This window comes from Neomonachus schauinslandi, chromosome 5 (assembly GCF_002201575.2).
Source record: "Neomonachus schauinslandi chromosome 5, ASM220157v2, whole genome shotgun sequence".
Taxonomy (NCBI): domain Eukaryota; kingdom Metazoa; phylum Chordata; class Mammalia; order Carnivora; family Phocidae; genus Neomonachus; species Neomonachus schauinslandi.
In genome coordinates this window covers 59,646,866-59,669,087 of record NC_058407.1, presented here as the reverse complement: position 1 = coordinate 59,669,087, position 22,222 = coordinate 59,646,866, and positions in this window count along the sequence as shown.

Below are 22,222 nucleotides of genomic sequence, written 5' to 3'. Positions count from 1 at the left end.
AGCACAGATACGTCCCAGCAGGAGGCAGGACTGCGTCCCAAGAAGGCCCACCATGGGGCTGTCCCCCGGCTCCCAACATGGAACCACCTCACACCTGAGCAGAGGGATCGCTCAACGTGAGTTTCCCCAGAAAAAGAAAATCTGTTTGCAGAACAAATTCTACATCCAGAGGTCTTCACGCTGAGCTTCGGGGGTCCCTTTGATTTCCAGGTCCTTTCATCTTTGTGTCCTCACAATCCAGTGCAAATATGTGCTGCTATTTCTTCCAGTCCTGCACCCCAAGGGAGGTGGGTGTTCTTTCTCCCCAGCCCCCAGCGAGGGGTGGTGCCGGGCCCACACCTTCACCGATCACGCTGGAGGAGAATGCGGGCAGGGAGGGGGGTCCCTACAGCCCCTCTCTTTGCGTGGCATCCTGACCTATGCTTTGGGGGGCTTGTTCTCTCTGTGAGGGCCCCGGAGCCCTGGCCCCAGACGCGCCCCAGAGCCCACTTCTGTGTCTGCAGAGGCTTGTCAGTTTCGTTCGGAGAGGCTGTGTCGGCCTCTTTGGGGTTGTCCGTGCACTTTCAGGAGTCCTTATGCTGGAACAACAAGTGACAATGTCCCCACCCACAGGACACCTGAGGAAATAGTCCTCCCACTCCCCACAATTCCATTTTAAGGCCTCCAAGCAACGTTGCTCTCAAAATATCCGGCTCTGCCGAATCATCAAACTCTAAAGAGGGAGCTGTTCATTTCTGCTACTGAAAGTGCGTAAGTTCTTCCTTGAGTCTAACCTTCTTTTCCTTTCAGGGTGGAGTATGGGGATGGTCAGGAATCCAGAGGGGACTCCCCCTTCCTCCTCCAAGAGAACATCTATGGCATATAGGAGACGTTTCCACCCCCAGGCTCGTTCCCACCGCTAAAACCCGCATCCCTTCACTCTTTCCTCCCTCCCAACCTTTCTGAGCCAGTTTCCTATTTGACCACAAGGCCAGTGGCGAGGGGTAAAGCAGGAGTGGAGAGGATCAAGATTCAAAAGCAGGCCAGCAGCTGGACGCCAGGGAGATCAATAAGGCAGATAGATTGGAGACAGGTTTCTCCCACTTCTTTTTTTTTTCTGCTGGCTCAGCACCCCCGCCCCAGCTCCTACAAGCAGGTGGGGGACAGAGCCCAGCCCTGGCCTCTCTCTGCCCTTCTAACTCAAACAGTTTCCTAATCCCTGGGTAGAGGGTAAACAGCCTCCAGCACCACCCGGATTAACCACAGAAATGCTGCTAATGTATTTTGGGCACTGTTCCCTCTCCCCCACCACCCCGTGTTACTAATTAGCCCAACAGCTTGGGAGAAGCTTGGGAGGAGCAGCTAAGAATGCCTTTGTGCAGACCCTGCAAGCCCAGGTCTGAGCTCTGGATAGTGTCTCTGGAGCTGGACCTGCTGACGGTGGCAGAGGGATTCCGGCCCCCTCCCCACTCACTGACTCCTAAATCAGCTCAAAGGGAGACGGAGGCTTTTTTTCTCTGCACCCCTCCCCGAATCCCCCTGCCTCCCCTTGGCTGTTCACAGCTGGGAGGCAGGTGGGGGTAAGAGGGAGAGTGGAATCGGCTCCGGAAATCAAACGACCCAATAAAAAATTAATTGTCTAATTAAAACCATGAGGAAGCCCCTTGCCAGAGTTTGGCTCTGAGTCGTCAGGGCTATAAAGGGTGGGAAAATGAGTCTCAGCTCCTAATAAATTCCTGATTTGCAGCTTGGTCTATCAGCGAAGGAGTGCTGAGCGTTCTGCCTGGCTAGAGCTCCTGGAGGTCATTCCATCCTCCCTCTGCCCCCAGCCCAGGTGATAACACCCACTGCCACCTTCGCTCACCCAACACAAGCCCAGAGAAAGGGGTCTCTCCGAATGGACAGAAAAGCCTGCTCAGGGAGGGCAAGCATTCCTGAGACTAGTGCTCAGGCCCCCTGATCTGGTGCTCCCCCACTTCTTCCCAGACTTTCTCCAGCAATGGAAACTTCCGGAAACTTCTCCAGCTAGAGAGGTCTTCGTTTAAGTTAACTAATAACTGTTATAAAGAGGCTTGTTGTGTACATTTATTTTGACCTCACCCCCTCCATTTTTGTGAAAAATACATTTTTACCTAATTCACAACCCAGCAGGTTCCCTCCCTTAGAGCTGAGTGTTGATTTTTGCAGGTGAATGACAGGCAACCAAGCTAAGAAATTTAATCTTCCCCACCCTAAAGGGATAAGCACACTCTGCTTAGTTGGCCAAATCTTCTGGAAGAACGAACACAGAGCTAGTCCAGAGAGGAGTGCGGAGCTAGGCAACTTTCAGGTGTAGATGGGGACCCAAACCTTCTCCCTGAATAATTGTACCAAGTCCTCCCTCGAGTCTGCCCGATGCCTCTCTTCCCGCCCTTCCTTGGCCAAAGCCAATGCATTATACACCGTCAGAGGCATGAATTTGCAATCGCAGGAGGAGGAAGTGGTTAGCATACAGCCTTTCAACATCAAAACACATTGTTTTATTATATAGACTACAATACGGGATAAATATCTGTGATTCGCTTTTTAAACAAACCCAGGAGAACAAACAAGGGTTGTTCTCAGAAGGACATATACTTATCCCATATGTACCTCCATTAATTAAAACACTTCTGCAAAGTCTCCTTTTAAGATGGACTTTATAGCTATTTTATAAAATATTCAAGACAACCCTTGTTAACTGCGGATTATTTTTTGACTGATCCGCCAAAAGCAAAGGCTAAAGATCTGTCACCAATAAGGACATTCGAGAAACTGAGTCACACACCCTGAAGACAATTCCAAAGGAGGAGTTAGAAGCACTTGTGTCACTGGCCCTGTGGGGGGGGGGGGGGGGGGGGGGGGGGGGCAGCTCTCCCCCAAGGTGACTGTTCAAAGTCCCTGTGCTCCTTTGGAGGCCCTTCTCTGTAGCCACATCTGCAGCGTATTATTTATCATTCCTGATGATCCTTCCTCCATTCATCTGGTTGTTATTTTTCATCCTAAACAGTGAACTAAGCTTTCCTTACGAAGGAGAAAAACAAAAGGAAACAAATTCCGGAGCCCCGTCTGGGTCAGGATCCCATTTCTGATTTCAGCAAGGTCCTGCGCCCAATTTTCACGGTAGTGGCTAGATCTTCCGCTCCCAAGAGCCCTAAACCTAGAGACTGGAGACAGGCACTGATGCTGACCCGCCTCACGCCCACTGGGGGCCAGGCCCCACTGGGTGCTTACATATGGGGGTCCTCTTCAGTACGGGGCTATCAGGCAGTTTCCTTCCCCTGATGGATGGAAGTGGTCATTTCTTGTCCCTGCTACCTGGTCTAAGACTGCACACTCCTCTGTGGTCCTGTCGTTCCGGGAGAACCTCCGGTTTCCTGGTGCCCACTTCTCCTGAGGACTTAACTTGTCCATCCCTGTGTCTCTGGGCAAAGCCTCCCTTGAATATCCCCAGTCCTCAGGTGGACCAGCTTGAGCGGGTAAACAGGACCCTGAGCCCAGAAGGGCAGGACAGTGGCCCGCCATCATACAATTTGGGGCGGGGGGTGGGGAGTGGCATGAGGGGGGTGCACCATGCGCACTGAATTCTATGTGAATGGCACCACCTAGAGTTGTGCTCTAGGAGTGCAGTGAATGCTGATTCCCTGCAGCCCAGGGATGCCCGGTGACTCGGGCAGCCTCATGCAGCATTCAAGGGTGAAACACTTACATTCTGACAACTAATATGTCAACACCTCGGCCCCCAAGAAAGGGCTCCAAGGGGACAGCCTCCCTGCCTCACTGATGGTGGAGAGATCTAGGCTCAGCACACAGCTCACCAATCTTCTCTCTTCAACTTCAAAGGCAGCTCCAGCCCCAGGGAGGACCTTGAGGGTATGGAGCAAAGCTGGTCTGACCCAAACTTGGCATCGGGCGATGTTGCCTGAACACAGGTGAGGCTGGGCCTAGAAATCACGGGGAGACATAAGATCCCATCTGGCCTACAGTTTGGGGAGGGAGGGGAGTCCAATCCTCAAAGTGCAGAGGAATATTTACGATTGCCCCAGCCCCTCCTGGACAGAAGAGCTGCCAGGCTCACACGTGGGCCCCCGCCCGCAGGCAAAGGCGCTCTAGCCTCCTCACCTCCGTAAGCCTGTCCTGTCTGGACACCCTCCCTCCCCCTTTGCCAAGGCCTCCCTCTGTCCTTCCAACCTCTTCCATTCTCTCCTCTCCCAGAGTCTTTCTGAATACAACCTACTGACCTCTGTCATTTCCACGACTTCCCCCTCAAGCATCCTCTCCACCTGCAGGCATCCAGGCCCCGGTGTCCTCCCCTCCCTGGAACAAGGGCCCCTTCATGTGTCCTATTCACCCCATTATGCCAGGACAGCCCCGACTCAGCAGCTCACAGATGCTCCACTGTCAGAGCCCCAGATGAGCCACCACATCAAAGACTGAGCCAACAGCACTCAGAGGAGAGGGGCGGCCAATCAAGAGCCAACTGCCTTGACTGAACTCCTTCTTCATGCTGGCATCATGGGCCACAAAAAGAGTAGGGGCAAAGAATTGGGTCCCAAAGAGCACTGGGTTGTGTGACAAAAAAAAGACTTATCCATCCCAGATTTTAAAAAATAAAATAAACCTGAGCACGAAGGTGCACTTTATGGACAATAAATTTCAGAGGTGGGAGAAAAAGCGGTCAACGAGAATCCTCCCAAAAGACTCCCGGAGGAGGTCAGCTGGGAGCTAGGAACCCCTCAGAGGCCTCTAGGAGGCTGAAGAATCATCACATGGGTTGCCTCTATTTCCCCCAGCACATTGGCCACTGGGGAAGGGGCTCCAGCCGGGAGCTGGAGCAGGGGAAGATCCCTGAGCACCCCGCTCTCTGCCAGGCGCTGTGCCGGGCACCAGGAACACAAGAGTGAGGGAGTCTGTGCCTTCAAGGCGCCGTCAGCCTAGACGGGGAAAAAAATTGTAAATAGATCTTTTTAAGCAGCGTGGGAAGGACCGGCCCTACGGGTCCACCTAGGCATCACCACAGCACCACAAACCCTCCTAAACCTCTCTGGGGAAAGGGGAGAAGAAAGGGGCTGGGAAGGCATCCTGACATGGGGAGGCCGTTGCACACTAAGCACATGGTACCCCTTCTGCTCCCTGCACCCCTCCCCACGGAAGGGCTTCTTGAACCAAGGTTACCGTGGGGTGTCCGCATCCCAGCACACTCTCCCACACATCCTCTAGGCAGATTATTCCAATCCGAACTGGGATGGGGGCTCTGGTGTACCTCCCTAACCCATCTGCCCCTCGGGCCACCCACCCCGCCAGTACAAAGGCCGGGGGCTCGCTGATTCCCGGGCCTGGAAGAAGGCTGGGCAATAGAGAGGGAAGACCCTGCCGGCTCCTGGAATCACATGGTCTGCCGCCTTCCTCCTTCACGCCTTTGGGGAAAATGGCCCTGCTTCCCCCTTGTTCTCCATCTGTGATCCTGTGCCCACCTCCCACGGCTGCAGCTGCTTCCTCCTCCCCACCTTGGAAGAATGCACCCCTCCCTCCAGATCCCCTTCCACAGGGGCTGAGTGGGAGGGAGGCAGTCTCTGGCCCCATTTTCCTTGGCCTAGGCAGGCTTTTTTGTAAATGAGAAACCCCCTTTGCCCTTTCCTCCCCTCTGGGGAGTGCCCTCCCTCCCCTCTCCACATTCCCCAAAAGTTCTCAGACTGAGATCCATCCTACGTGCAGTTATGTGGTGAAATCTGCGCTTTCCTGCCCTGCAGGCGCCGATGCTGGGAAGGGAGCCTACACAAACCTTTGATGTAGGCACGTTTTAAAAGGCCCACCTGTCCCCTGTCTCTCCCCAGCCCCCAGCCTGAACTGCTGGAGCCCCTCATCACAGCTTCAAATCCCAGGCTCCCCACCCCCCAACCCGGCCAGGATCGGGTCACACACACTCTCTCCTGCTGGGGGTAATCAAACCCAACCATGCTCACTCAGGGACATCTGTCTCCAGTGAATAAGGAGCGATCCCAAACTTGAGGGGTTCTGTGACACTTAAAAGCTTCAAGCAGGAAGATCTGCAATTTCTCTTGGAGCAGGGCCTGTGGGGAGGGTCGCTGGGAAATCCTCGTTTGATGTTGTGCTTTCATGGCTGTGGTTTGATCCAGATGTTCCCCACTTGTGGGATTTTTCTCCTTGGGAGGGAGGGGCCCTTGGCTGTGAAGACACTTCCATCATGTGCACATTTGGATCTGGGCCGGATGGCTGGGGGTGTTCTTCTAGCTGGTATCACTCTCTGCTCCCACCCACCCTGCCCTTTCCCCCAGGATCACATCCTTTTCCTTCATATTCAAAGAAGAGAAGATGGCATTCCCATCAAGGGGCATTCCTAGCCTCTTATAGGTTTGCCGTGTCACCGTCTAGAAATGGCTCTGCCTCTCTGTTCTTCTGGCTTCATAAGATGAAGCTGAATTTGGTGCCCAAAGATGGTTCATTCCCAGATCATGATAAGAATAGGAGAGTGAGTTCAAGAACCAGATTTCTGGCCGAAGAACGAACAATCGTCTAAGAAATTGCGAGCAGGATTGCCCTGAGTGTGGATGAGTCAGGGCTCTGGAAAGAGGAAGTGGTCATCCCTCTTTGGGGTCAGTCCTACAACGGTCGAAGTAAACCTTTCCAGACACACAGACCCCTCTGCTCCCTCAGAGCTTGAATAGGTTAAGACCATCCCTCCCAAAAGCTTCACCAAAACCTGGAAATCTTTCCTTCAACGTTAAGAGTCTTCCGACGTTCCTCCTGCTGGCCAGCCTCAGGGACTGCTCACTGTCCCAGGAGGTGGCCTCCCCCAGGGAAAGCACGTCAGTCACAATCAGTGGTCCTCTAAAGCCCCTTGGCATCCTTCTAGACACTTCTGTCTTCTGGAATCAGAAGAAGGGCTGCCAACTCCATCAGAAATCAGGTTGCTCCTGGAGCTGTGCCGGTGGGCACATAAACACTTCTTGAATCCTTGCCCCCATCGTAGAGGTCATGGCCTACACTGGACATGTGGATGTTGAGTGATAGAGGCCGGGCAGGCAAATGAAACTCCAAGCCTTGCCCGATGAAGGCGCCAGCCTACAAGTGGATCCTAAAGGACTCGCATCAGCCCCAAGGTTGGGTAAGTGGACTATTTTAGGAGGAGGGTACTGTGTGGGGAGAGACAAAGTGTGGGAAGCTTCTTGCAGGAAGAGATTTGGGGGAGATGAAAGAGGCGGGGAGCCACTGAGTAGATGAGGGCCCAGTGCTGGGGAGGCCCAAGAGAAACAGGCCAGTGGGAGAAGAGAGGGCTGCTTCCGCCAACAGCCCAGAGGGAAGGGAGGGCACAGGGAAGGAAGGTGGAAGATTGCAAAAGCCCCACGGGCTGTCCGGCCTGGAGAAATTGAGTGCCGTTCCCAGCTCCCCTTGCTCTGTGTAACATCAGGAAAATGCACGTTTGGGGGATCAGCTTTTCCCCTGGAGGCCCTGAGGGTCAGTTCTCAGGCCCCCCATTCCCTCAGACTTTGATGCCGTCAAGCACAGATGGGTCAAGTCATGATGGTGAGGGGGGTGGGTGGCAATGGGTCTCCCTGGCTTGAATTTTTTCTTCTTCCCCTACGTCCTCTCTCTCTTAGGCAATAATTTCTCATTTCACTTGGTCTTATATACCCCATATGTCTCTAGCTCAGAGAACTAAGAAACACTCCATCATTCTTAAGCTGGGCCTTGCCACCTGCAAGCCCCTCCCCTCCCACACATATGTTCACACAACTGGGGCAAGTGGTAAGCTTCCCCATGGCCCCCTCCAGCCCCTCTCCCCCACTAGCCTTCTCAGCTTTCGGACTAGAATTAGAGCCTTCTCTCTGGCTGGGGGGTGGCAGGGGCATGGTCAGGGATCCTCACAGCTGGATAGCAGCTGGAAGAGCCCCACCTGTTCTGTGCCCTCACAGTGGCTCCCTGTGGGGGACCAGTGACAAAGGGAAGGTGCTGGGAAATTGTGGGCTAGGGGAGCTCATGCAGTGGGATTCTGTACGTGGTCTGGTCTGGTCTGGGTCACGGGGGAGGTCGGGTGCTCAACAAGGTCTCCTGGGACTCTCCGAGCGGCTGACGGTGTGGGGCACCAGTCTGCTCGGGGCATCCGAAGACTCTTCTTCCCCATGTCCTCTCCTCTGCCTCTCCCGTTCCTCATTACTGCAGCATCGAAGTGAGGACACACTGTCCCAGGTGCTGCCCTCATCCCCCCCTTTGACTTCCACTGCCCTGAACCCTTTCACCCATGCCCAAATCGTTGCCCTGCAGGCTTGCTAGAGTGTGAACCAAACTCTCTACTCCAGAGACACACCTGTCCCCAACTCCCACTGCTGCTGTGGATGGAGAAACTGACATAGGACCAGAAAAACCATCCCCCATCTTTTCTCCTGAAGGGCTAGCAGACCCCAGGCCCCTGCCCAGAGTCACCACTCCCAGGATGACATGAAGAACCCAGCAGGGAAGGGGCCCTCATGGGAAGGAATGCCTCCCATTCTCTCACTCACGCATGGAAACATGAGGGCTTCCCCCCCAGATGTGAGGGCTCTGCTTCGGTGTTGTGGCAGGCTCACCGCACCTGCTGCTCATCCTCCTCATCAGCCCCATTACTGCCCGGACAGAGTTGTTTGGGCAAGTCTGATGCCCAGGACTGGGCTAAGAAGTTTGGGCAGGAGGGCAGAAGTGAGAGATACTTCCTCAGTGTTTCCTGCAAACCACTAGGCTAGAGGGCCATGAGCAGATCCCCTGGGTCATAGCACTGGAAGCCTCCCCGGGCTGTACGTGGGGCCATCGGACTCACTAGCGCTGATAAATAAGATCACGGCCAGCAAGCAATTGGCACGGAGCACCCACTATGTGCTTGGTTGGATTCTGCCGGGGGAAGTAGGGGAAAGAAGGGCCATTTCACTAGTCTTATGCTCCATATCCCACACTAACCCCCAGAGGTACATATTACAAATCCTGGAGATTCCCATGCTTGTACAAAACCCCAGCATCTCACCGTCACCTCTGTTCAGACACGTGATCATATGTGGATCTCAGACACCCAAGCTAGATAGAGGAAAGGACTTCCCTCAGTATGGGTTGGCGGTGCTGTATAGCAATATCATCGGGCATGGAGGCCTCTCTTCTTGGAAGGCGGTGAAGCAGGAGAGTCCCCATGTTGCTGAGCCAGGGGTGAGGTAAGTCTCCTGTCTTCACGAAGACAGGGGGGTGGCTGACATGACACCTCAAGACCCTACTCAGGACAAAGCAGAGATGTGGAGGTTCTGGTAGAGGGACGTGAGGACAAGGGGACACACAGAGGGACAGACAGACGGATGGAGGGATTGGAGGAGCAGGGAGGGGGAGCAGGGTGGGCGAGATGAACGGTCTATGCTGGACTGATGGATGGCGGCTGAGGTTTGTTTACTGGCAGCCCCCAGCCCGCCATCACCGGGGGGAGAGGAATGGCGGTTGGCACATCAGAGGGCTCTTAGGGAAGCTCATGGAGATGATTTAGATGGGAATGAATCAGCTCCATATGGATTAAGTGTCCCTGCAAATCCCAGGATCTTACAGATGAGGGGACGGGGCAAGGGCACCGAGGGGAGGGGAGGGGAGGGCAGCCTGGAGCTGGTGCAGAGAAACGCGGGCCTGGAGCCAGGTGGAGGGCGCCCGGGGAGGGCACCGGCCGACCAGCCGGACACAGACGCCGTGCCCCCCCGGGTCTGTCTGTACCGTGTCTCTCGGGCTCAGTACCAGACTTTAGGGAAAGAGCCTGTCTGTGGGAGTGCCCTGTCTGGGGAGTTTCTGTCCCTCTCCCCTTGTCTCTGTCTCTTTCTCTCTTTCATGTGCTTTTTGGTCCCTCCTCCTCCCTTCTCTCCGCTCTGTTCTCGTCTCTCTCCTTTCACACTCCCCTCCTGTCCCCTCCTGCCCCTCTCTCTGCTGCCCTGCCCCCTTCACTAGAGATGTGAATGACAGAGAGCTGCCCGCAGGTCCTGTGCGCTCCAGCCCTGTGGTCGGCCCTCCCTCTGGATTCAGGTTCCAGGAGCGCTCAGGCTCGGAGTTGTCTGAGAACCACGAAAGTGGTCTGGAAGTGATTTCTTGACTACAGAAAGTTCTTTCTCTTCCTCTCTGCCCACCCTGCCCTCAGCCCCTCCGTTCTCCCAGCGCCAGAGGAAGCTGGGATCTGGGCGCCCACGCTCAGCAGACAAGGGCAGGCTGAGCAGACCGGGCGTTCCCGGGCCACCGGAGGCAGTGGGTCATCTGCTGGCTGGGGGGCTCCTGGAGGCACCGTCTCCCCACTGTTCCTCCCACGCCCCGTGCAGAGGGCCCTGGAGCTGACTGCCGTTACGAAGCCGGCTGCCATGTGGACGACCTGGATCAGAGCGCGGGGTAGTCATATATGACAATCGTTTGAAATATCACAGCCGCTCTCCCCCCACCCCCACTGGTGATCTATGGGCTGCGTGCCCTGTAAAAATTATTTATCGGGGCCTCAGAGTGTCCTGATTTAGTGCCGCTGCCTCTGGGGCCGAGGGGCCTGCCTGTCCGCAGAGCCTAAGCGTTAAACGACGCTAAAAAGTTAAACGGCCAACGTTGGGGGCTCACTCGGGGAGGTGCCATAAAGCTGTCGGAGCCGCTTAAATCAGGAGTGAGGATTCCCCGGGACACCTTCTCACCATATGCCGCAAGCCAAGAAGGCTCTCCTCGCCCCTCTGGCCTCACCCAACCCAGCAGCCCACACAGGGCAGGGGGCACCGGGGCCAGGCTGGGCCCAGAGCAGTGAAGGAGGTCAAGGCTGACCCGTCCTGCGGGCCTCCCCTCAGCATCACCAGGCCCGGGGCCCACGAATGGAAGGGAACGCGCCATCCAGCCCTCTGTCCCTGGCCAGGGCTCTCCTCGTTCACACCCAGCGTTTAAAGACTTCCATCAAAAGGCACCGTGCCTCTCTCTTCCCACGGCCCTGTGGAGCGGCACTTTCCTGGCCTCACTTCCGGCCCCATGTGGTGCAGGGGACCCCCTGTAGCTCAGTGCCTTCCTGCTTGCGTTTGGAGGGGGTGTTCTGTCCAAGGCCGGCTGTGGTGTGACCTTCAGTCTCCTCTGCACCACCGCCTCCCCCCACACCCACTTGCAGGGCTCCCTGAAGAACAGGGCCCAGACCTGGCTCACCCCCAGACACCCCCGGGGGCCCGCACAACACTCAGACGCCGCGGACGGGTTTCCAGGCCGAAGCCCTGTCCATGCTGCCCCCGCCCGGCCACCGAGCAAGAGGGAGGTGGGTCTCTGCAGGCTGTCTATCACGCCTTCTTTCAGCAGCAGTAAAACTTCCCTCTTAAAACCTCCGCTTGGGTCCCTAATATTTGCCTGGCTATATATCTCCTGTGATATATGGACAGAAATTGCTCGTAAATGGCTATAAAACCTCTTAGTTGAGCTGAGGAGGAGGTGCATGAGTGTGGGCACGGCCCAGGCTGCAGGAGGCTCAGAAGCTAAGCCATTCCACTGAGCACCCCAAACTCAGTCCCAGACCCCAGGGAGGAGGGTCCAGGTGCGGGACCCTCAGGGGGAGAATGGAGGGAGGAGGCCCAGGGGAAGTTCTGCAAGCTCCTTAGGACCTATTATGGGGCTCTCTCACCTGGTTGCCCCGGCGAGCTGCTGTGTGGCTTTAGGCAAGTCACTCAGGGGCTCTGTACCCTGGTTGCCATCATCCGTGAGGACAAGGACACCCACCCCGCTCCCTCGTTAAGTTGTCATGAAGACCAAATGAGGAAAGGCCTAGAGAAGTCATCATTGCTTCGTAAACAAAAGAGGCTGCAGAGACTTGGATGTTGCCCCCAGGTGGGCCTGGTGCTCAGGAAGGCCTAGACATGCTGGATTCCTGACCCAATTGTTGCTAACCCTGACAACACCCTGCCGTGTAGATGCTACTGTCACCACGTCACAGACGCAAAACCTGGAGTTCACAGACGTGCACACCGGTCATCAGTGCCAGCGACTAATGCCCGAGCGGGAGCCCTTTCCACACATGAGCATGAAATCCTGGCCACGGGAGGGATCACAGGTAAGATGCCAGGGGGATTTCCATCAAGAAGGTGGGGGACACTAGGACAGATGGCTTCTCTCCCGTTCCCTCCCCTTCTCCAGAGTGTGGGCCTCTCCCTCAGACATTTCTGTTGCAGTCCTGGCAGGGCCCCAAGAGCCAAGGGGTTCCCTCAGCACATTCCCAGCCACTACATCCCCTCATCCAGAGAAATAGCTCCCCAAGTGGAAAGAGAGAGCTGGGGCTTTGTGGGAGGCCTGTGCCCTCCACCCAGGAGACCAGGAGACACCAGTCTTGGGTGGCCCAGGGGGTGAACGGCCTTCGAGGGGGCAGGTCAGCAGGTATAGATAGACCCCTGACCGCCATAGTCCCAGAGCCCCTGGCCCAACCCCTGACTATCCCTTCTGGTCACCCCCCAGCCCTCCCCTTCCCCTACCCTGCAACCTCTCTGGTGACCCCATGCTCTCCCTCTCCCACAGCATTCCCCTAAAAGCTCTTGGCTGGCCCCATCCTCTTCCTCCCTCCCCAGACAGCATCCCTCCAGCACCCAGCTGCCTCTTTCCTCCACCAGGAGACCTGCTTCTCTTCCTCTCCAAGTCCCTTGAAACCCTGCTTGTCCCTTGTGGTTACCCACCTTTTCCCTTCCTCGTGGTGTCCCCCCAGCTCCTGGGTGCCCCTTCCTTCCATGACCCGCCCACCCTTCCCCCAGTGTCCCTCTGGTCTCTTCCCACCTGCCCTCCAGGACCCTCAGCCCCTGTCCCTGCCCTTTGTCCCCCTCCAGTGACAAACCAGGACAACAGCAGGAAGCCCACACTTCTGCCCCACAACTGCCCTCCCCTGGTGACTCCCACCCCCAACCCCACTTTTCTTTAAGTTTCCAAATCAACCTTCCTCCAATAATAATGATAAAGCAGGAAGCTGGGCTGGAGGACAGTGCAAATTTTTCTTCTTGACACGGAGTTTCCGATTAAAGGCAAAGGGACATAAATCCTCCTGCGTAATTGCTGTGCTCCAGCTCAGAGCCACTTGGAAGGGAGGCTCCCACTCCCTCTGCCCCTGCCCCCGGGAGTCCCACCCCCATCTGGGGCTGGGTCCCCAGAGCCTGGGGCTGGGCTGGGAAGGAGGAAGGGAATGGTGTGGCCCAAACCTGAGCCCAGCTCCCCGCATTTCCCTTCCAGGGGTCCCGCCCCAGACGGACTGTGGCCCATGGCTACCCCTGGCAGCCCCTCAACCCTTCACGTTGAGAGGATGCTTTATATTTTGGCAAACCTTCTCAGCATCCATGATCTCAACTGATTCTTAGGAGGACTTTGAAAATGACTAAACAAGTAAGTATCAGATGGAGGGAGGGGCCGTGAGAGGTCAGCCAGAGCAACACCCCTCCCTCCCCTCACAGGCAGGGCAACAGGGCCGGGGCAGGGGTGGGCTGGTGGTAGAGCTGGGCCAGAGTGCTGTACTGGACCGGTGGGAGCTTGCCCTCTCACATACAAAGGAGGGCTGACACTGCCCAAAGCCATGAAATCGGGGCCCAAACAGCCTCCTCCCCCCAGTCTTATCACCCAGCAGAGAAGCTTCTGTAAAACTCCAGAATGCTCGATGTTCTTATCCCCCAAGATTAGAGAAAAAAGACACTAGAAGTGTGTGTGAATTACTCAAGGTCGAGGGCTCAGGGGCAGAGCCTGGAGTCACCAAACCTCCCAAGTCCTCGTCTACAACCTCCTCCAGCTAGTGCTACGTCAGGTCCCGGGCCTGAGTCTCCTCTCTCATACACGAGGGGAACGGGCCTGTGTGCCCTCCCTCTGAGCCACCACTGCCCCACCCTCCCGCCCTCTTCCCCTCTCAGACCCAACCACATCTACCCAGCAGCTGCGTGGACGCTTGTACAGTCTACGGCTCCCGTGGTCCCGGGAACACAGCAGTCCCGCCGCCTCTTCTTGGGTGGAAAATGCCACAGAAGCCCTAGAATTTCCACATTAGGCACAAACTACCACGGCTTCTGGGGTTCCCTGGCACGCCTCCCCACCCCCAGACTCCTTCCCCAGCATCCCAGGTGAGGGAGGCCTTCGGCTAGAACTGAGGGAAAGTCACATCCACAATCGGCTTCCCCATCTCTGTAAAACTGGATCCAAGCGATTTGGGCAGGGCCTCCCAAGGTCTAACCTCTAGCTCTCCTGCTTGAGCTCCTTGGAGATTGTGACAAGGTGGCAGACAACTGGGTCCGTCTAGCAGACCCTGACGGATATCCCCCAAACTCCCCCCAACCCCCATCCAGCACTGTGCACCTGCCCTCCCACAGCAAAACTGAGTACGGAGAAAGGTCCAGTGAGGTCTTTGGAGTCTTCAGAAAGAATGTCCTGTCTGGGTCAGGAAAGAAACAAGGAAGGGGAGGGTGGCAGGGTGGGGAGTAGTGAGGCCAGCTTGGGAGGCTCAGGTGCTCCTGCAGGGAGCCTGGGTTGAGGTTCCCGAGCCACGCTTGGGGTGGCACTGTAGCCCAGCCTGGACCAGGTAGTTCTGGGTGCTACTAGAGGGTTTGCAGGGGTTGTAGATTCTGGATGCTCGTGTAGGGTTTTGGGGATTATTGCAGAGTTGTTCTAGATATTATGCTGGGGTGTTCTGGGCATCATGGTAGAGTTTCTCTGGGATTTCTGTAGGGTCAGTCTAAAAGGCCTGAAGCCTATGCTTCTACCTGGGCCCAGGGAGGGGAGGAGCTAAGTCCATAAAAGAAAGCCAAGGGCTGGAGAGGACAGAGGAGGGCCTGGCTCCCAGGGCATTGCCGGGCAGGGAGGCCTGTTCCACCCCGTGTTGGTATTCCCAAACCCTGACCAACAACCTCATTTGTTGGCAGCAAAGGGCTGGGAGTGGAGAAGGGTCCTTGCTCCCCTGGGAGTGACTGCAGGCCAGAGACTATGTATGCCCTTGGCTTTCTGTAGGGAGGAAGGAGCAGAGAGAGGGCCCTAGACAGCAGGATGGTCCTCCTGGGTGTGTGCCCTCAAGAACAACCAGACTCTGCGCTCCAACCTCAATCTTAGAGCCCTACCTCAGGGTCCCTTAGGCAGGGGAGAATCTGGAGGGAAAAGACATAGATCCTTCTCTCTGGAGACCCCAGTTTTCCAGGATGACAGACCCTCATCCTAGACCCAGACAAAAAAATGGAGAATTACTCTTGCAGCTTAATCATGGAAAATTTCCTCAGAGATGGTAGTATGGGGCAAGCATTGGGCAGACAGGAGGGACGGGAGGGGTCTCGAGCAGGAACAGGCTGAGGGCCCTTTCAGAGGTGAGCAGGAATGAGGGTGAGTTCCAGCCCCAGGGACTGGGGGCAGGGAAAGAAGGCTCACTCACTCTCATGTTCATCATTCACTCAGCAAATATTTGCAAGGGCAGCCACGGATCAGGCATGGCCCAAGGAGACACAGAGATGAATTAGAGAGGCTCTCAGAAACTCAGTTCCTTCCCCAAAATATCAGCATCAGCGTGCAGAGTTTGCCAGGCCCATGCTAGCTAAGCTCCGACCTCCAGGCCTCTCTAATCCCCAAAAATCCATTAAACATAATTCTTGCTTCCTTATTCCCCAGGGTCCCACACCCTGCCCCAGCCCTTGCCCTGGGGCGCCTGCCTCTCAAACATGCCACGCTCTTTCCCTCTGGGCAGACGCGGGAGCATCTTCAGGTCACAGCTACAGCAGGAGGGATTGGGGCTAGACATGCTGAGCGCCTTGCCAGCAGCATGGACAAGGGTACGAGGGCTCCAGCGGGGGCCAAGGAAGAGAGGAGTGAGCATCCGAGGCCGGGCCCGAGACCCTCAGCAGACTCTGCACCGCGCTGGTGGAGGTATCACTCATCTGCCCAGGGCTGGCGATGGGGCAGGGGGGAGGGAATGAAAAACACCCGCAGCCCATTAACCTACTTTTGCAACTTCATTAAAACAGAGTCTCCGACATGTCGCCATAAATTGTCTTCTGAGGAGGAAGCCAGATCCAACATCTAGTTGGAGCAGTGAAGCCTCTGAGAAGAGGCTGGAATAACCAGGGTAGAAGGGACATGGTGTGTGGGGGAAGGGGTGCCACTGCGTGGCTTTGCGGGCTGAGCCCGTGCAGCTGCCTACCGCAGGATCTCCTAACTGGGTACGCCCCTGGGGGAGGACCAGGGAGGGCCTCTTCCATAATATTGTACAGTTGCTGCCCCGATCAAGAACCCTCGTACTTCCTGGAGTCCCTCATAACAAACCTAAAAGCTCTTCCCGGTCTTTCAAAGCCTCTTTCAAGAAGCCCCACTCTGGCCTAAAGCCCCTCACAGCCCTGAGGACAGGGGACCCCAGCAGCCTTCAGACGGCCTGAGACCCGCATCACCCTGGCTGAGCAGGCAGCCTGGTCCAGTGGGATGGGCACTGGCCCAGGGGTCGGTGGGGCTGGACTCCCACTCCCCAGCTGACTGATCTGGATCCAGTCCTCACACAAGTAGTGACTGAGTGCCCAGGCCCTGGAGAGGGGCTGCCAGGGTTCCAATTGTGCCTTTGTCACCAAAGGACTTCAGTCAACTTATTTAACCTCCCTTGCCTTAGTGTTCTCATGGGAATAATCATCCCTCATAAAGTGAATATTAAATGGGGTGACCCATGGAAAACGTGTAGCACTTAAGACCTGCACATCCTAGGGGTCAATAACCACAGGCATTGTCATCATTATGTACTTGTTTGTCCGGGTGAGGAAACTCAGGCCCAGAGAGGGGAACTGATTTGGGTCAGAATCCGAGCCCAGATTTCCTTTGACCTAATTCAAGGATCTTCTCCAACACCTCCCCTCTGGGCCTCAGGTTCTTCCTTTGTACAATGAAGGGATTAGAGTAGACCGTTAAGGTTTCCATCACCACCATCATCATCATCATCACTTTGGAACTTCTTTTCAAAGCAACCTAACTCAGAATCCCAATACACAAAGGTGGACCAGGTCCGGAGAAAAGAGTACGAGGGCAGGGGGTGGTCTGGAGCCTGGGCAGCGGCCCTGAGGCCCACCACAGAGACTGGGGATGGCCAGACCCCAGTTCAAGCCCTTGGCCAGGATGATCGCAGGGCTTCCGCCACTGGCGCTCTAGGAAACTGGTGCCCCAGAAAGAGCAAGAACTCTGCAAAGCACACTGGGAGAGGAGGAAGGGCGTGAAGAAAGACTTTCTGTGGACAGGATGGTCTTCATACCCTCACTGCACAGAAAAGGGGTGGAGGAGGGAGGCATGCAGGGAGTGAACCAGAAGGCTCCATGGAGAGTGGCTGGTCCGCAGCCCAGGCACAAACCACCCTGAGTGCCTCCACGTTCTGCAGGCTTCCCAGCTCTGAGAGCCCGCGCTCCCGCCATAGCTGCAGCCCAAGAAAACATGGCCATAAAACAGACATTTGCTTTAATTTTGACTTGAAGGGGCAATTTAGCGCAGGCTGTTTGCAAGCTGTCAGAGTTCTTTACGAGGCTCTATCATGTTTTCCCAAAATGCTCCCCCCAAGCGGATTCCCAGGGTCAAAGTTCACACATAACTATTTAGGGGGAAAAGGGCTTGGAGGGAGCATGTGAGATTGTGGAGAGTGTAGACCATACATACATACATATATATGTGTGTGTGTGTGTGTGTGACTGTGTGTGTGTGTGCGTGCGCGTGCGCGTGTGTGTGTTTAATCAGATCAAGAGAGAGCCAGATCAGGACAGCCCCTGGTCAGAGGCAAGTGCTCTGTGAATCTGCCCAACCCTCCTCCCCTTCTGGGCCTCCCACAGCAGAGGCCTATCCAGGGCAGAAAAATGAAACTTTGTGACTCAGCCCCAGTCTCAAGGGCCTTCACACACTTATTCAAAATGACCCAGATACTTGGACACTGGCATTCACAACCAAACCAATCTTGCTGAGTCCTGACTGGCATTTTCCTTTTTCTTTTTTTAAAAGTTTATTTATTTATTTTTTAGTAATCTCTACAGCTAACATAGTGCTCAAACTCATAACCCCAAAATCAAGAGTCCCGTGCTCTTCTGAGTAAGCCAGCCAAGAGCCCCCTGAATTGACATTTTCTGTTATTGGCTCTCTACCTTGCACTTCTAGCAACTTTAGCCCCCCCCACAAACTGCTGACCCTTCTCTCCTCAATTTCCCCTCTGATCCCCCTGCTTGTTTTCTAGGGTCCTTCTCTCCTAGGAGAAAGTGCTAGATCTTACTAGATCCTCCCAACTGTTCCAAGGAAGGAAAAAGGCACCAACCCACCTCCTTCCAAAGCTAGGCTTGGTTCCTCTCCCTCAGTTTTCCTACAGCCCATCCACCCCCCTTCCCTCAAGAGTCCTGGGCCGAGAGGCATCAGTAGGAATAAACCCCACACACCATAAACAGAGCAGTTGCTCCCAGGTCTGGAGGCACCCAAGGTCCCTGGATTCACAGAGTGGCGAGGGCGTGGGAAGCCAGACCCAGGGTCCCCTGAACATATCCAGGTACCCTTCAGCTCCCTACAAAAAAGGTTTCCTGCCTTTAAGGTCCTTCAGAGGCTGGGGCATAGCGGTTTGGGGGGTGCATGCTGGGGCCTTCATCCAACCCTCCCCCAAGGTGACATGAGAAGCAAAGGAGAGACAGAGGCCAAAATATAGGACAGGGGTCTCCCCTCACTGAAGACCCCTCCCCCTTCCTCATATTTCTAAGGAATTTTTCTGGTCCCTGTGGACAATTCCAGCCTCAGTATTCCCAGGGAAGGGTGATGAGGCAAGGGGGACATGTCTCAGGCTGGGAGAGATCCCAGAGGTCAGGGTCAGATGAGGGCAGGCTGTCCTGGAGGCAGGGGAACTGGGACTATGGGAATCTGGGGTGAGGGGAAATCTCGTGATTCCTGCAGAGCAGCAAATACGCAGGAGACTCCACCAGAGGAGCTAATGGGAAGTGCACCGAGGTGTTTTGCAGCCCAGACCCTGCCAGCAGGCTGTGGACCAGGGACACCACTAAGGCCTGATGCCAAGTCCCTCAGGCTGATTGAAGGAGAGGTGAGTAGGGGTTCTCCCAGGCAATAATCAAGGAGAAAAGAAACAGAGCAGAGCCCACACAAGGAGAAATGAGAAGGGAAGGGGACCCAGACACAACTCCCCAAATAACTGCATCCCCATCTCTACTGTGCATGAATTAAGCTCCCACCTACTTAATGTTCTCTAATGACTCAAAGCAGCCTGCTACGTTCGTTCTATTTTCCATATAGATCAACTAAGGGTGCAAGAGGTAAAGGAAGTGGTCTAAGATCACACTCATCTGTCTAGACCTGACACCAATCTGCTTTCTCCCAGGGAGTGAGAACTCTCGGGACCCTAGTCCCACTGCCATTGAGCTAGGTACCCCTCCCCACCCCGGCTTTCTACATCTGTGCTGAAAGGGGCCATCGGTTTTTGAGGATGTTTGTCGCCACCCTCACCACCACAAAGCTACAGCATCTTAGACTATGGAGGTCTGAACCCCTCAAAGGACAAGTGGAAAACTGGTGACCAGAGAAGGAAAGCTGCTGGTTTGGGGTCGAACAGCCAGGAAGAGCCAGAGCAGGGACTCGATCCAGTTCAGAGGGATGCTGTTCCCTGGAGCCAGGTTCTCAGCTATTTATATACACAGATGCCAGGCACCGTGTTGGCACATGGAAACTAAAGATCAGTACATACAGGCCCTGCCTGGAGAGGCTCAGAAGTGAGGATGGAGGGCCCTCTCATCCCAACCTACAGAAAGACTTCTTCGAACGTCAGAAACCAACCTAATAAGGAAGAAGTTGCTATAAGCTGAGGCAGTCAAAAAGGCCTCCTGGAGGAGGTGAGCCTGACCCAGTAGAGATGTGAATGGGAAGAGGGCACGGCCCCTGGGGAGCCAGGCAGGAGGAGAAATGTAAGTGTATATGACCTGGATTTCTTTAGGAAAACACTCCTGGTGGAGGATTATGGGAGGCCAGGCTGAGAGGTCAGGTTAGGACCAGATCAGAGAAGGCCTCAAATACTAGGCTAGAGAGTCTGAGCCTCACCCCACAGGCACCAAGGAGTCATGAAAAGTTTTCATCTGGGGTAAGAGGGGGACCCATGCAAAGGGGTTTATTCGGAAATTTACCCTAGAAGCAGCTTCCAGGGCAGACTGCCTGAAAGAAAGCCTGAGACACCAGGATCAGTGTGCTGGCTCTAGGGGTGTGTGTATCGTGTGTGGTGTGTGTGTGTGCGTACATGCACACACATGCCCGCATATACACGTAAGCGTGATGCTAAGATCAGGAAAGTCTGGTTTCACAAAGCCACCCCGGTCTGCTTGAAGGGGGAGATGGGGAGATGATGGATCACCAGCTCCCGTCCCTTCTGTCTCCCTCTTGTAACCACCCTGAATGGGCAAGAGCGTTGTACCCCAGCGTGCACATGAAAAAAACCCTCCTAGAAGCAGAGACACACACCCAGGAACAGAGTGAGCATCTCCCCACCCGACATTTCTCCCAAATCTCCTGCCAATAGTGAAGGACACCCAGGGCTGACCATCCAGCAGCGCACGAGCTCAGACGGACAGTGAGAGTCAGGTGGGGGGCAGGTGTGGGGACACTGCTGATGAGGGCAGTTCAACCAACTGAGACCCATGTAAACTCAGAGAGGAGGGGAAAACGCCCTGGAGAGACAGAAGAAGAGATGGGGGAACCATCCGGAAGAGGGATCCCTGGGGGGCATTAGGAGCCGGTGTGCCCGTTGCCTTCCTGCTCACTAACCTCCTCACTATAGGCACTGACTGACGTAAGGAAGAGACCAGCCTTACGGGGACAGCTGTTTTATTTTGTTCTCCTGTGGGACCTGGGGTGCCAAGGGGCTCAGCCAAAAGGCCCTCAAAAATGGGGGGATTGTGACTAATGAATCCTGGTGGGGCTGTCCTTACTGTGACCCACAGAATAGTGATTATCAATGATCACAACCACGCCATCATACCCACTGGTGCTATCACCAGCTCTCTGCTCACCTTCCCCGGTTTCCCTTCTTTTTATTCATTTCTTTTTATTTATTCTTTATTTTTTAAGGCATTGCTTTCTCCTTTTTTTAAAGTTTATTTATTTTAAAGATATTATTTATTTGAGAGAGAGCGTGTGTGTGAGAGGCGGTGGGGGGGCGGGGGAGAAGGAGACACAAAATCTCAAGCAGACTCTGCACTGAGCGTGGAGCCCCACGCAGGGCTTCATCTCACTACCCAGAGATCATGACCTGAGCTGAAACCAAGAGTCGGATGCCTAACCGACTGAGCCACCCAGGCACCCCTATTTATTTATTTTTAAGTAATCTCTACACCTAACATGGGGCTCGAACTCGTGGCCCTGTGATCAAAGGTTGCATGCTCTACCAACTGAGCCAGCCAGGCACCCCATTGGTTTCCCTTCTTAAAACCCATGAAGAATCCTAATTTGGGGGTTCCTAGGATCTCGGAGTCAGAACAAATCTTGTAGGGGTCCCACCCATTTGTAACCATCTGTTTGCCCATCTCCAGCCTGGGCACTCAAAGCCACCGGTCATCCACTGCCGTGGCAAATTGTTGAAGACAGATACCTGCCCCTTAAGTCCTTGGTGTCCCTATGGAGAAAGCTGGAAGAGCTCTGCCATCTTCACAAATCCCCAGGTCTTCTCCATTCTTCCCCAAGCAAGCCCAGACATATACAGCCTCCCACGCTGATCTGCCACCACCTCTTTGAACATCCAGTTCAGGGTCACCCACCCCACCCCACCCCACCCCTGCAAGAAAGCATTGCACATTCTCCCTCAAGCCCTGCTACTGTAAAGTAACTCCAGCCTACTTCTCTGCAGTTATTTGCTGAGAGCCTCCCACCAGGCAGGAAAAGGATGGTCTGATTTGCCTGCCTTCTAGGAAGTCCTCCAAACCTCTACTTTCGCCTTTCTGTCTTTTGCTCAAGTGTATCTTATCCCAGACTGTCAGGAAGTTCTCCACATTTAACCCGAATCTCACCCTCAGTGGGAAGGACTCGGAAAAAGGTCATTTATTCCAAGTCCTATCTCAGCTTCCTGGGTCACTAATAGTGTGCTTTCCTTCCCTCCATCAGCCTTTCAGAAGGACTCCCCCGACTCCAAACCCCAGGCTAGGGCCCCAGCACCCCGTTACCCCAGGGCAGTTCCGGGGAGGCCCGCCTCCAGGCCAGGCTCTAGCTCAGGATGTCAGCCTTGGCCCCAGTGGATCAAGGG